At 39.0% G+C, this 14,544-nt stretch overlaps 1 protein-coding gene across 1 annotated transcript in view; it reads right to left on the bottom strand.

Annotated features, from left to right (window-relative positions):
• LOC117494604 (diacylglycerol kinase eta-like) overlaps positions 1-14,544 on the bottom strand; it is a gene marked incomplete at its 3' end in the record, with an annotated part of 53,288 nt that overhangs the window by 35,670 nt on the left and 3,074 nt on the right. Inside the window, 1 exon segment of the mRNA XM_034145534.1 lies at positions 14,176-14,280.

The raw sequence follows: 14,544 nt of genomic DNA, 5'->3' as shown, positions 1-14,544 counted from the left end.
GGGCTCTGTAAGGAAGTGGCAGATTTGTTCCGGCTGTGTATTTTCAAATTCTAGCGCACTCGAGCTGGTTTCTCCAAAATTACCTACCCCACCTTTAAGTATCTCAAGCCATTTCTTGTCTTGACCTCTACTTAAAAAGTACAGAACAGGACAGTCCTCTACAAAAATTATTCTTAGTTGTCTAACCGAATACAGTTTTCAAACCAAATTTCTTAGAGCACTTCCACACACTTTTTAAAGTGGACCTATCATGCTATATTTGAATAATATAGTGTAGGACCATACCTATATAAGGCATATTTATACTTTTTTTTGTTCAAAATACCAAACAGATCATGCATTTTAGCCATGCCTCATTTTGCTCAATTTGACATTTTTTAGCTCTGCAGATTCAAGGGTTGATTCTGTGAGAACAGCACCACCTACAGGCCTGGCATATGTACTACAGCGTCTCCAGCGCTTTCGAACGGCAATGGCCGTGGCTGTCTCCTCCTGATTGGTGGAGTTGGCCCAATAGCCGTAGCGCCACCGTCCTGACGTCAGGACAGTGTTCAAATCTGGATCAGTTTTTATCAGATCCGTTGCAGCCCCTTTTTTAGAGATTTGGGTATGGAGGAAAATAGAGAGGGTTGTGTTTTCTGACACTTGGTGAGTTCCCTGGAACACCGGGGACACATATTCATGTATAAAAGACGTACAAAAGTGCATTTTGCATGATAGGTCCCCTTTAACTTACTACCATTAAACATAGATAATCTGAATATTTGTGTTGAGAAGGTGGAATCACTTACAGTTTGACATAAAATTGACAAGCAGCTGTTTTAAAAGTGTATTTATTGTGTAATTAATAAACTACTAAACTCACTACAGCACTAACGGGTAGATCAACCTGGAAAATCAAAAATGTGTCAATGAAAAAAAAAAAGTGATTTCCCTTGTGATCAGCAGAATACAACGCTTGCTAAATGAATCAGAGAAACTGAGACACAGGTCATGATCTATCTTTAGATAATGGGTCTGATTTTATAACACATTTGCCTACTGATCGAGCAGCAGGTGAAATCCAGAGAAAGCTGGACTCTCCGATGCAAAGTTTATGACTCTGTTCACCCTGAGGACAAACTGCATTTACTCCCTCACACCGGCTACTTACTGGAAGAGAGTAAACACGCCGACGCAGCTTCAGAACAAACACAAGGTCTCTGCAGGCACATTTTCTACCGCTGAACAACACACTGCCTTCAAATCAACTAGGAACGTGTTCGCCAACTTTAACGCTTCTTTCTTAATAGTAGTTTGACAAACAAACTCAACTCGAGGTCCGCTGTCTATTCCAAAAACGTAACATCCTAAAACCTTCTGCCAATTAAGTTTGAAAAGAAAGACACTCTAACCCTTCCGTTGAACTCTATTTTCTGGTCAAAAATGAAGTCATAAACTCCATCGAATGACGAAGACCATGTGTCAGAGTTAAAAGCTCCTTTGATTTGTTAGGAGTGTTCGTGTGTACACTTCCTTTTTGCCGAATTAATCTTCAAATTGATAATCTAATACATTTACTGTGCCTTTGTATGGCAACTCGAGGTCCTCTGTCCGCTGTCTATTCCAAAAACGTAACATCCTAAAAACGTTCTGCCAATTAAGTTTGAAAAGAAAGACACTCTAACACTTCAGTTAAACTCTATTTTCTGGTCCAAAAAGACTGGTAGAAAACTCCATCCACTGATGATGTGTTAGAGTTGAAAGCTCCTTTGATTTGTTAGAAGTGTTCGTGTGTACACTTCTTTTTCAAAATGTGATGCCGAATTCATCTTCAAACTCATAATTTGATATATTTACTGTGCCTTTGTATGTCAGAAGAAGTCAGAAGAAGTCCCTGGCTATTTCACAGTCTTCACACAAATAGCCGTTAGCTATCAGTCAATCACAGTGGCTGCGTACGGTTATATCTCCGTGTATCTGTATCTCTCACTTCCATTATGACACACAGCAGTGTAAAAATAAAATGTGTTTTTTTTTTTTTTTTTTTTAGAAGGGAAGTCACATCCGTCCGATACAGTCACCCTGCTGTGTGAAATCATGAGAGTAAGAAGCATTCATAACTAATAGAATTTTGTTCCCATTTTTCTATTTTCGGTTTCTTTACTACCCTAAAAAGTATTAAAACCCTTCTAAATACAAGATGTCTCCATATTTTTTGTAGTATTTTAGTGAAAAAAACAAGTGATTAAATGCCTGGTCGGGGCGAAGGTTCCCGTTTCAGATCGTGTTACAGCGTGGGGTCATGCCTCTGGTTAGATAGACTTCATATGTGCATGCTGTAGCACGCCACAAATCCAGTAAATGGCTTTCAAATCATAACTGAAGTGCTTTAAATACGCATTCAAAATAACCAATCATGACTCAATAAGTCGTCAAATATCATTGCAATACATATTTGTTATAGTATATGACTGCATGTTCATACATACATAGCCAGAAATAGCAGCAGAGTTAGCAGTAGTGATATCAGAGCTAGTATTTAGTAACTTGTAGATAATGAGGATTATAAACAGCAGCAAATGGGTGTCAACCAATCAGATGTGCTTGGATACTTAACCCCATATCGCTCCTGTATGCAGGTTTATATTTTTTAGGATAAAAGTGTCAACAAGGTGACACATGATGTAAAAAAAAGTGAAACTGCCAACGCCAGAAGGAAAGCCCTCCCTCGCTATACATCAAGCAGGAAGTGAAACACACGCCAACACAGGTTCATGACACACGAGAGGTATCTTCTAATGAGAGAAAACACACAACAAAGATTTCCCATCAGCCCTGTTGGTCTGACTTTAACAACGTATCTCTAAGAGGGAGCAAAGAGATGACCCAGCACAGGACAGAAAGACGCACAATGAATTAAAAAAAAACATTCACACGTCACTTGTATCCTCACATGATCAAGCTTGAGGCGGGAAGTGTACCTCGGAGCCACCTGTGTGCCCCAGAGAGAGCTCCATCCACACAGCAGGTCCACAGTCGCTGCAACATCCATGATCATTATAATTGCTATAATTGTAGCAGATGCACGAGCAGTGAAAAGAGCCGCTGTGAAAAGGACCGGAAAAACACGATCGCCTCCTCTCTTCGTCAAACACACACACACACACACACACACATGTACAAGTCATTAACAGATGTGTGTGTGTGCTTTTTTTTCAAGCTGCTGAGTCACTGTTACTCCTGGTACTTCAAGTCAGAGTGTGACAGCAAATGGACACACTCAAAGAAAAGTGATTTAGCAAGGTGCATTAAAAAAAAAACGGTATAAAAACATGTATGTGTGTGTGTGTGTGTGTGTGTGTGTGTGTGTGTGTGTGTGTGTGTGTGTGTGTGTGTGTGTGTGTGTGTGTGTGTGTGTGTGTGTGTGTGTGTGTGTGGTGACTGTCTCTTGCTTCCTGTTGAAGAGGTTTCACGAAAAAAAAAAAGACGGGCTGACAAAAACAGAGTTTATTTTTGGCCTACGAGAAAGAAAGAAACAAGACGAAGACATACGCAGGGTTGAAGAGACGAAGTGTACGTAGCAGTAAATACAAATAAGGAAATAAAATACAAAAAGGGAAAACTTGGAGAGATGTAGGAGTGTGAGTGTGTTCCCTGGCAGCAGCCGAGCATCAGAGGAAGTGTTGTGGCCTCTGGGTTTTATTTATAGACACTATGGTGACTTAAGCGTGCACGACATGTCAAGTGGTATTCATTCTTAAATAAGACAGTCATCAAGTTTTGTATGATTCTTTTTAGATCAATGTTATGTAGTTTTCTTTGCTATGCAGATGTTTTCATTAGCATGTTCTTGATTATTACTTTCCTATAAGTTTCAACTCATTAAAAGTCAAAAAGAGAGGGGGTATTTGTAGATATAGGGTAGGGTAACAGAGCATATTTAGCAACATAGGCGATACAATAATATTTAAAAGCTAAAATATAGGAACATATTTAAATGTTGTACAGATACTAGATTGTTTGTGTTCCACTACCAGAAATCAAAAAGAAAAATAGGAGCTTGGTGTATCAAGATATAAAAATTGATGATGCTAATTTTCCATTCAGTTGCAGTTAAATGATTTTGAAGAGGGTGCAACAACATGACGTGATTAAAAGAGAAACTCAAACGCTGATACATTTTCTTTGGCTAATGTATGCATTTCCACGTGTCCATGTTTTTTGCTCACTGATATTTGTCACAAAAATGATCCTAAACGGGACATGTATCACCTTGAATTGAAAAGGTTCGAGGGATATAATGTTGACAGCATTTACAGACAAAGAAAATGTACTTTCTGCTTATTAAAAACTAGTCAGTAAAAGTAATAAGTAAGTTCAAACTATATATATTTTGTTAACACATCAGCTGAGCATCATAACTGAGCACCTGCACGTATGCTCTCTGTGTGAGGCTCTATTAGACAGGAAAGTGATGAATAGTACATGCCACACACACACACACACACACACACCTTTCACTCACTGATAACACACTTTGGCACATTAGCAGCGCTACACACACACTCAACTGCACACCTGTCAAGACTGCAACGTGTTCGCTCATTAGTGATGACACAAACACACAAACAGCTGTTACTGATTGAGAGCGCACATTAGTGACACACACACACACACACACACACACACACACACACACACACACACACACACACACACACACACACACACACACACACACACACACACCACACACACACACACACACACACACACACACACACACACACACACACACACACACACACACACACACACACACACACACACACACACACACACACACACACACACACACACACACACAACATTGTTGTCTCCTCATCATTAGCACATTTCCAAAGCGAGTGCTACTATGTCAGACACAGCCGCTGCAGATAGCTCATCCACTTTGTCTCACACACACACACACACACACAGAAACACACACACACACATTTTCCTTAATGGCCTTTGCAGACTGAGGCCTTTCAGACGGTGCAGAATCAGCAGGAGGAGGGATGGCAGGAGAGGGAACACACAGACTGGAAGAGACACAGCAGGAGTGATGGAGAGATGGAGTGGGATCAATAACAGGAAGTGAAGGCGACTCACCTGAAGTCAGCCCCCCCCCCCCCTCCTCCTGGAGCTGAGATAAATGTGTGTGACACTCGTGTTAAAACATGATGAGTGTGAGAAGAGTGATGGGACTTTAAGGTTATTTTAAAGTGAGGGAACGTGACCTTAACATGGTGCTGAGACACAAAGACGTTTCATTAAATCAGCCGTTTAAAGTAAGTTTCTGGAACAAAATCAAAGACTGCGGCTCCAAGATTCAACATTTACACACATGACTATTGACGTTTTTTGTTTGTAGGATTTGACATTTTGCTTTATGATGACCTGCCGCTGTCAACTTTGTATACTTAACCTTTATTCTACTTTGATTAGATAGAAGACGGATCAATAAATCAATACTCTGGAAAAGGTGACTAAAATCATACATTTTGGTCCTTTCTCAACCTAGCCCTAAACCTCTATATAGAGCAGGGGTGTCAAACTCAAGGCCCGGGGGCCAAATCCGGCCCGCGACTTCATTTTATGTGGCCCCACAAGAGCTTGCAAAGAATATAGTATGTTTATTATACGGTTACATGCAGATTTACAGAAGCACGTTGTCCATAAACTACATGTCCCACAATGCATCTGAAATTTGACTTTTTTCTCAGAATTTGACTTTTTTTAACTTTTTTTCTTGAATTTGACTTTTCTTTTTAAATCATTTTGTGACATTCTCACAATGTCTCATCATTTGCCCTAGACTTCTGCTTTCAGACGTAGTTAATTATGAAGTTATTACCCTATCTGATATTAATCCAATGCAGAGGCAATCATGTAATTTAGTACATTATTATATATATATTAAACATTTATATATGTATTTTTATATAGTCTTAAAGTTACAACCGGCCCTTTGAGTGCAACCATAATGCTGATGTGGCCCGAGATGAAAATGAGTTTGACGCCCCTGATATAGAGTCTATCTGATAACACGTTGTATAACTGTGTATCAGGAAGCTAGTTGGATTAGCCTGAAAGTGTAGATAATGATACGGTTAATTATAGCGGCTAATCTTAATCGTTCCTCCCCAATTTCTGTAATTTTGAAATCTCTTATTTTGCCAGGATCTTTGTTTTCCATTTCTCTAGAAATACGTCATCAGAATAAGATCCAGGTTGAAAAATACATGAATTATACCTGAAGACTTATTCAAAAGTGAACTGAAAAGGCTAGTTTATTCTTCACACTGATGTCTTACAAGTTGCTTGACAATTCATTCTTGAGCTGTGAACCTCACCTTAAAAGAAAGACATCGTATAGATACAGACCAAAAGCTGGCAAGGGAAAAGAAAATAGGAGCAACAGAGTAGAAAGATGAAGAGAGGAGAAGATGAAAGGAAAGAAAGGAAGTGTAGAGATCAAGGTCGGAGGAATAAAGAACAACCAGGTGGCGGCAATGAAAAGCTAGGAATGGAAATAAGACTGGACACAAAAGAGAAATACTGAAAATAATTTTTTTTAAATAGACAGGAAGTGAAGTGAGAAGTGAAAGCGTGGTTTCTCTTTTTTTTGGACAATGGAGTTGTTTGCTTTGGTAAATGTAACTTGTGTTTTCATATTTTTTATAAACTTCTCAACCCAGAAGGGAATCAGGGACAATTTAGTTTAAAAAAAAGCCTTTTCAGTTGTGCGTTTTCATCCATTTTATTCTTAGTAAAAGCCAAGATTCAATAAGTCCGACTATATTTTTGTATGTTTTTCATCCAAAAAAATACATACATAAATTGAAAATGTTCCTTTCTGGTCAAGGACTTGTTTCGCTCTTTCTTATTCTTATTTGGTTCAAGGAGACACTTTTTGAGAACATTTCTGAGAATCTAAATGAATGTTCTCTCCCAGAAACTCTTTTATTCAGAGCTTCCTTCTTTCCTTGAATATAAAGTGGAGAGTTTTTAAAGGACTTCCTGCTTCCTTTGACTGTGAAAACTGAGTCCCCTTGTTGGACGGTCTGAAGTCTCGGGGGAACATGAGGTCAGATCAGTGTGTGTGTGTGTGTGTGCGTGTGCGTGTGTGTCATGAGGGGAATCATTACGTTTAGGGTGAAGACTTGGTTAGGGTTAGGCATGTGTTGGTTAAGGGTTAGGATAAGTCTCCAGGAAATGCATGTAAGTCAATGTAATGTCCCCTGAAGTGATGTATACATGGTATGTGTGTGTGTGTGTGTGTGTGTGTGTGTGTGTGTGTGTGTGTGTGTGTGTGTAGGGTTAGGCATGTGTTGGTTATAGTTAGGATAAGTATCCAGGAAATGCATGTAGGTCAATGTAATGTCCCCTGAAGTGATGTATACATGGTATGTGTGTGTGTGTGTGTGTGTGTGTGTGTGTGTGTGTGTGTGTGTGTGTGTGTGTGTGTGTGTGTGTGAATACACTAGTCAAGTATGATTAACAGCCTGTGTGGAGTAATTTAATTACTGCAAATCAATAATGCACGCTGTGTCCAATATGGTTCATTGCAAGTTAGCTGCTTTACCATAGATTACCTATCAAATACAATAAGTGATATTGGAGGTGAGGGATTTCTGGTTAGTGTAAAGTAAACATGTGTTAAAGGAGACGTTGAAATTGGGTTTATTATGCGTGAAAAGTATTTTCCCCACAGCGGGTAGTTTTAAAAGTTAATCGGTTTGTTCGTGCTGGGAGAAATCAAAATTAACCTTTTGAATCTCTAAACTACAGTACCTGCCAAGAAACATTTTTAATTAACAAGCTTTTATTATAAAGTCGCAATCCCAATTTTGAACCTACAGGAAGACAGATATAGATTTAAAAGTTTGACTAATATGGTGTCACTATGACATTTGATTTCACGATTAGATTGTGCTACGTTGACAGATGGGTACACATCCAGAAAGATAAGACACACGATATTCTGACTATCACTTTATCCTTCCAAACATTTTTAGTGAAATCATCATTATTAACTTGAGCTAAACCCAGTAAGATCCCAGTAACTTTTGACCCCAAAAATATAATCATATAAATAAATAAATAGTCTAGAAGTTAAGAAGTAAATATAACACAAAAATACAAATGTAATAATTAAACGGATTCCCCTCAAGGCATTCCTTAAATAAACAACTTTGCAAATGTGTTATCTTGTTGTTTGTCCCACTCTAAGGTTACAATGTGCTGTATGCAATGTTTGTACAAGCGACTGAACACCACGTCTTAAATAGCGGGGCCGCCTCCTCTACAGTCAACCTGTTGTGCAGTAAATACGGGTATTAAAACCCGCTGCTTATATAACTGACTCTGGATCAGCCTCTCTCTGCTACTTTCCACTCTGCCTCCATCTCTCTCCATCTTCCACTTGCTAATTTTCTCCCTTTTGTCTACCTCCATCTCCCTCTCCTTTTTCCATCTCTCTCAGTATTGACCCACACACCATGCAGCTGTATCACATCAAGCCAAGGGCATATAGCAAAGCACACGCACACACACACACACACACACCACACAACACTAGCCATCCCACACACTCATGCACTCTCCTCAAGCCATTTTAGTTTGCCGTCCCACACACACACACACACACACACACACACACACCCATACACTCGTCCTCATCTCCATTGCAGTGAACACCCACACAGATTTCTGCACTGGGAGTGAGATGCAGATACAAAAGAACAAATATAGTGTGGGTTTGATTCCAAAGTACCATGTAGGAAATCCACAGTAAATGGGGGAAAATAAGTGTTGTTACCTGTTGGTCACCACTCGAAAAAAGCCAGAAATACGGCTGGTTATATAATCTAATCTGCTATTTCAGAAGAAAAGAGGTGCAGATGTTCCAATAATGGAGGGAAAAATAGGACAAAGACGTCGAGTGGGTTGGATAATAACTCGCTTTTGTTTCTTTTGAATGATTTTTGATTGGAAGTCTTGGAAAAGACATGATTAAAGAGGACAGGGCAAACGAAGAGAAGAATGAAAGAGAGGTTTGATGGAATTGAGACAAGAGATAGAAAAGTGTCTTGTGTATACTGCCTCACTCGGAAAGAAACATGATTTAGGGACTTCCCTTTTCTCCGTGTGTGTTTGTTTGTTACGTGTACGTCCATTACAGCTTGCGTGATCGACCTACTCAAAGCTACACACACACACACAAATCCCAAATCACACACACAATTCATAGGAGCTGTTTGCTCTTCCGCCTCATTCTCTTCCTGTGCCTGCTTAATTTTCCACACAGTAAATGAGAGCAAGGCAGACAGGAGGACCCTTATGTTACTAAGACTTTGGGTAGAAAGAAAAGACAGTAACACACTAAGAGGAGGTTACAGGTCACTCAAATGTAAGCTAATTAAAAAGGAGACGGATAACAAACAGTCTCAGCTTGCGGCAATAATAAAATACTGCTTCTTAAAATAATTTATAAAACACATTTCTGGCCGTCGATCATCCGAATCAATTAGAAAATCCCATGCACATGACAAAAAGAAATCGATGAGTCATACCAGCCTCTAAGCAGCAAGTTAAACTGTGGTGAACTTTGACAAGTGGTTAGCCAGAAAAACAGAAATAGAAGGCTGTCGTAGCTTATTAGCGGTCTGACAGCTCAACAAAAGAGAAATGGTCTCTTTAAAATGTTTATCACGGTTGCTAACTAAGCCTTTTTGCCAGTTCTCCTTTCTATCCACTTCTGGCTGTCGGTTAGCGACCTCATTAGCTTGTTCTCAGCTAGCTGCCTAGGGCTGTACCCGAATATCCGAATATCCGAATATTCGTTTGTTGGAGTGCTATTTCGGGTTTCCATTTCGTTATTCGGATATTCGTTTTGTTTGTATTTTCCCCGTTTTTTTTTTCAAATTGAATTTATTGAAATCTCCAATATCAACGTAAGAGCTTGTGCCTCTTCGGGAGGTGCTAACACTTAACCATAAACGTTATCGTTTACTTTCTCCGTCTTTATATGTAGATATTACTTTTATCCGTTAATCTCCGTCACGTTGTTTCCAAAGCAACAACAACTTCCTGTCTACAGCGCTAACTCTCCTTCAAAATAAAAGCATATCCATAAATAGGAAGCCAAGCCAAATTACACTTAAGACATATACAACTGCAACGAAAGTAACAAACACAATGCGATATCCTTTTCAATTTCAAAGAACACAAATTGGGTTACATTAACAAATAACTATAAAACAACAATACTGTAGAATAACAAAATGAATGCCGTGAATACACCGAAATACACGTGTTGAAGCGGTTCGCTGCTGATTACTATTTATTATTGAATAAAATGATATACAATACTAATAAAAAGTGGGAGTAAACAGAGTACAGAGATCAAATAAAAAAACTCAGAGAAGTGTGTTGCGTTTAACTAGCAGTAGCTTGTTTCTAACTTGCTAGTGTGTTAGCGGTAAGCTAGCCGGCTATAGTTATTTACAAGCTATGCATGATTAGCTGTGGACATAAGCTAATGTGACTGGTTTATCAAGTGTGTTAAAGTAAGAACAGTTCCTGCTTTGTTCTTTTAAACAAATCATCTGATAGTCCATGGCTTTAAATGTAACATGCTATCTGGATGCTAATTGATGCTAAGTATTAGTCCTAAAATAGATTCAGTAAACAAATATGCTCAAAACATGTCTAATTTCCCCGAAATTATGCGTCATAGTATTGATTAACAATACTGAAACTAGAAACTGCTTGGTTCTACTACAATAGAAGCGTCATATAACCGCATGTTAATGTATGCTATTGATTAGCTGTTATTCTATATGTGAGTCCTTTGTGTTTAAGGCAAGAGGAACAAAAAAACACACTAGTACTTCTAACCTTTAGAAGGACCCAAAAACGAAATGTTAAAACTATTATAATGAACAGATATAGAGAACGGGATGTGTGCAGTCTATTAATATCAAGTTCACCTATTACAGTGACATGTTGCACTCACTTCTTAGAATAGTTATGTAGTTGGTTAGAAAACTGTTTCAATAACTAAAATTAGAAACCGACTTCCTTATTCGAATGTGATCTGAGAACCTTAACACTTATAATGCTGCTCTGAAACCGGATGATCTGCTGTTTATCTGTTGCTCTTTAAAAAGTGATTTAAAATATTTTAAAAACTTTAAAGAACACGTGTGCATCAATGTTTTTTTGTCATCTGTGCCTTTTATTGCAATTATATTTGAACAGCATTTAGTAGAGAGGCAGACAGGATATGTAAGAGTGGAAAGGATATGAGATGAGACATGTGGTTTACAAGGTACATGACATAAAAGCAAGTGTTACGCCTTAAGAGCATGTCTTATAACAGACAAGAAACGTAAGGGTCTTATTTTCAGTGCAGGACCGGTTTGGTTTTGACTCTGCAACCAACCAAAAATAAGTCACGTTTTAACACCTCACATCAAGAAATGTTAATGCTTCTCACAGAAGACATCAAAACAAGAACACACACGTACAGCAAATCAATCTCAATTAGTCCTGAAAATCCCATCCGGTCTTAAAGTCTACAGGCTGGAGTCAGACAATTAAATCTCCAAGGTCACATTGACTTTGATTACAGACTATAAAACAGCAGCTACCAAACATTTATGGTGTGAGCATTTGCCTCTTTCCCTCACATGCCAGGGTAAGGCTGATAATTGTAATGCCAGTTCCTGTAGGCTAAACATGACACAGCAAAATCATAGAGCAGTTTCATGACCTTGTGCAGAAAGATATCCATTCAAAAACATCCCCAAAATAAATATTTATCTAAATTGAGTGACTTCAGAGAGTCTCTTCTGGTATCCTTGGTGTCATAAAGCTTGTTTTTGTACTCAAATATATTTAATTACAGTCAACACAAGTGTTTCCAGAGTGACATTGAAATGACACGCATAATTATTCAGGGTGAGGGACTGAATTAATCCCATTAGTATCAGGATGTCATGTCACAGTTGATAAGAATGAGCACCTTCTCAATAATAGACAGCCACAATATTATAACGTACGGCAACAGGCGAGGGACAAAATACAACAACGCATGACAGGGAGAAGCTGTTAAGCACTACACACACAAAAGATAAAACCTAAACTACACCCCTTCTCTTACACACACACGCAAACAAACAAAGGGATACACAAACACACTAATCCGCTCAGGCCATTGTTGTCACTACAGGGTAATCCGGAAGTCAATGACTAGCTTAATCTAAGTCATGACTCCAGGTACACACACTATCCAATCTACACACACACACACACAGTAGCATACACACACATAACTAATCACAGTGTTGTCAAACTTGATTGACGGATGGCAAATCAAATATTGTGGCAGCGGGATCTTTCAGCCAATAGGAGAGAAGCTGCATGATGACAGCATTTCACTGAAACCAAGGACTGTATACTATGTAAAATATACTTTAACTTGTAATGATATCTGTTCCCACACATACATTACATAAATGAAATAAGGCCTACAGAAAAGTAATAAATATACTGCACATTTTATGAAGTATTTTAGTCGTTTTCAACAACGCATTTTAATTAAAAAAAATTATTTAACTTGATTTTGAAGATTTTATAATATATTTGTATGTAGATTGATATTTTACACAGATATAAACACAGAATAAGCTTAACAGGTGGCACACAAAAAAAAAATATTACTATGTGGTCAAAGCTTTGACCTATAAACCACTTCCTGTCCAGAGACCCTGAAACCATGACAACGCTATGTGGTGTTCCTTTGCCCTTATATGGGCGTGCATACCGCCCCTCATCGCCCAATTACAGTGGAGTCGGATGAGATTAACTGATCAATACCAGACTGATATGCAATACCATTATCAGCTCCAGGAACAACCGTGCAATTATGGGATGTCATCCCCATGACAACAGGGGGTTGCCGGGTATCCTTTGTTTCCTATTGATCGGTGCTTGACTTACAGTAGACAGTCAATGAGGGTAATGGATAACGATTTCCACACACACACACACACACACACACACACACACACACACACACACACACACACACACACACACACCACACACACACACCACACACACACACACACACACACATCACACACACACACACACACACACACACACACACACACACACACACACACACACACACACACACACACACACACACACACACACACACACACACGATAATCATGAGAGTTGTCATCTGTGTGTTTGCATTGAACATAAATGCTTTTCTCATTGCAGATATAAGACCATCAATAATTAATAAGGGAGGTGTGTGTGTGTGTGTGTGTGTGTGTGTGTGTGTGTGTGTGTGTGTGTCCATCAATATCTTCCTGTAAAACACAGTCTAGAGAGGGCAATAAGCAGCTATCAGAAGTCCTAAAAGAAGAGAGAAATCTGCTGCTGTTATCGCCCATCACAGATTTGAACACAACTTGTCGTCACAGTGGCTGTAAGACAGGAAAGAGAAGCATCCAGGAAGCGGGGTAGGCCTGAGAAAGACGTCAGCTGACCTCAGCAGACACATCGGATAAGATAAAGGTCTGATTTAAGTGCTGATAAAGATACAACTGAGAGACAGATCCTTCAATGGCTTGATTGAGGCAGGAAACAAGTAAATTATCTTTAAAAAGTATACGTAACGGTCCACTGTAAAAGCTTCAAATTGCTTCAAATCCACATCCACACATCCGTTCTTTGGTGGGCGGATAAACCTTGATATTACCTCTTGAATAAATGAGCAGCTGAAATGTTTAAATCAGGGTCCTGATGAAATATTCCACGACTTTTCCATGACTTTCCCTCAGTGAGTTAAGAGCACTTCCATGACCTTAAAAAGGTTATCCCTAAGGGCTTTGCTAATGTTGCTTTTTACCTTGAAGACATCTCGTTTTTATTATGGATCAGATTTTTTTTTAAAGCTTTCAAAAAGTGTTGAATAAAAGCTGAAAACCAACATATATAGTACAAGACAAATCGGATATTATGTGACACTTGCTGTATAACGGATAGAAGCACAGCAGAGGCTTTAACACCACCTACACACACACACACTCACTCACACACTTTCACGCCATCGCTTCCTACCTTTGCCCTTATTTGTCCCGAGGTCGACACTTTGCGGATCAACTTGTGCGACGTCTCCTCTTGTTCCCCGTCGCTGTCGGATGACTCTTCTCCAGCTTCTCCAGCCTGGCAGAAGAATGGAAGAATTGATTAATACATGTTGAGGTCTTTACCACCAAGAAGTCTTGTGAGAGGACTCTCTGCATACTCTCAATGTCTACTGCATTTAATTTGCTTTTTGATATATTCTGTAGCTACCAAGTAAACTGTACTGTTTACTACTTTCAAGCGGCCTTTTAAAACACTATCATAAAATAGCTTAATAGCTCCAAAAACAAAACTGTGCCTTGATATCTGGACTTCTAGGAGAGTTAATACAACTAGTTCAAA

The sequence above is a fragment of the Trematomus bernacchii genome, unplaced genomic scaffold (assembly GCF_902827165.1).
Source record: "Trematomus bernacchii unplaced genomic scaffold, fTreBer1.1, whole genome shotgun sequence".
Taxonomy (NCBI): domain Eukaryota; kingdom Metazoa; phylum Chordata; class Actinopteri; order Perciformes; family Nototheniidae; genus Trematomus; species Trematomus bernacchii.
Note: the sequence above shows the minus strand (reverse complement) of the source record. Positions and strands in the feature narration are given on the sequence as shown.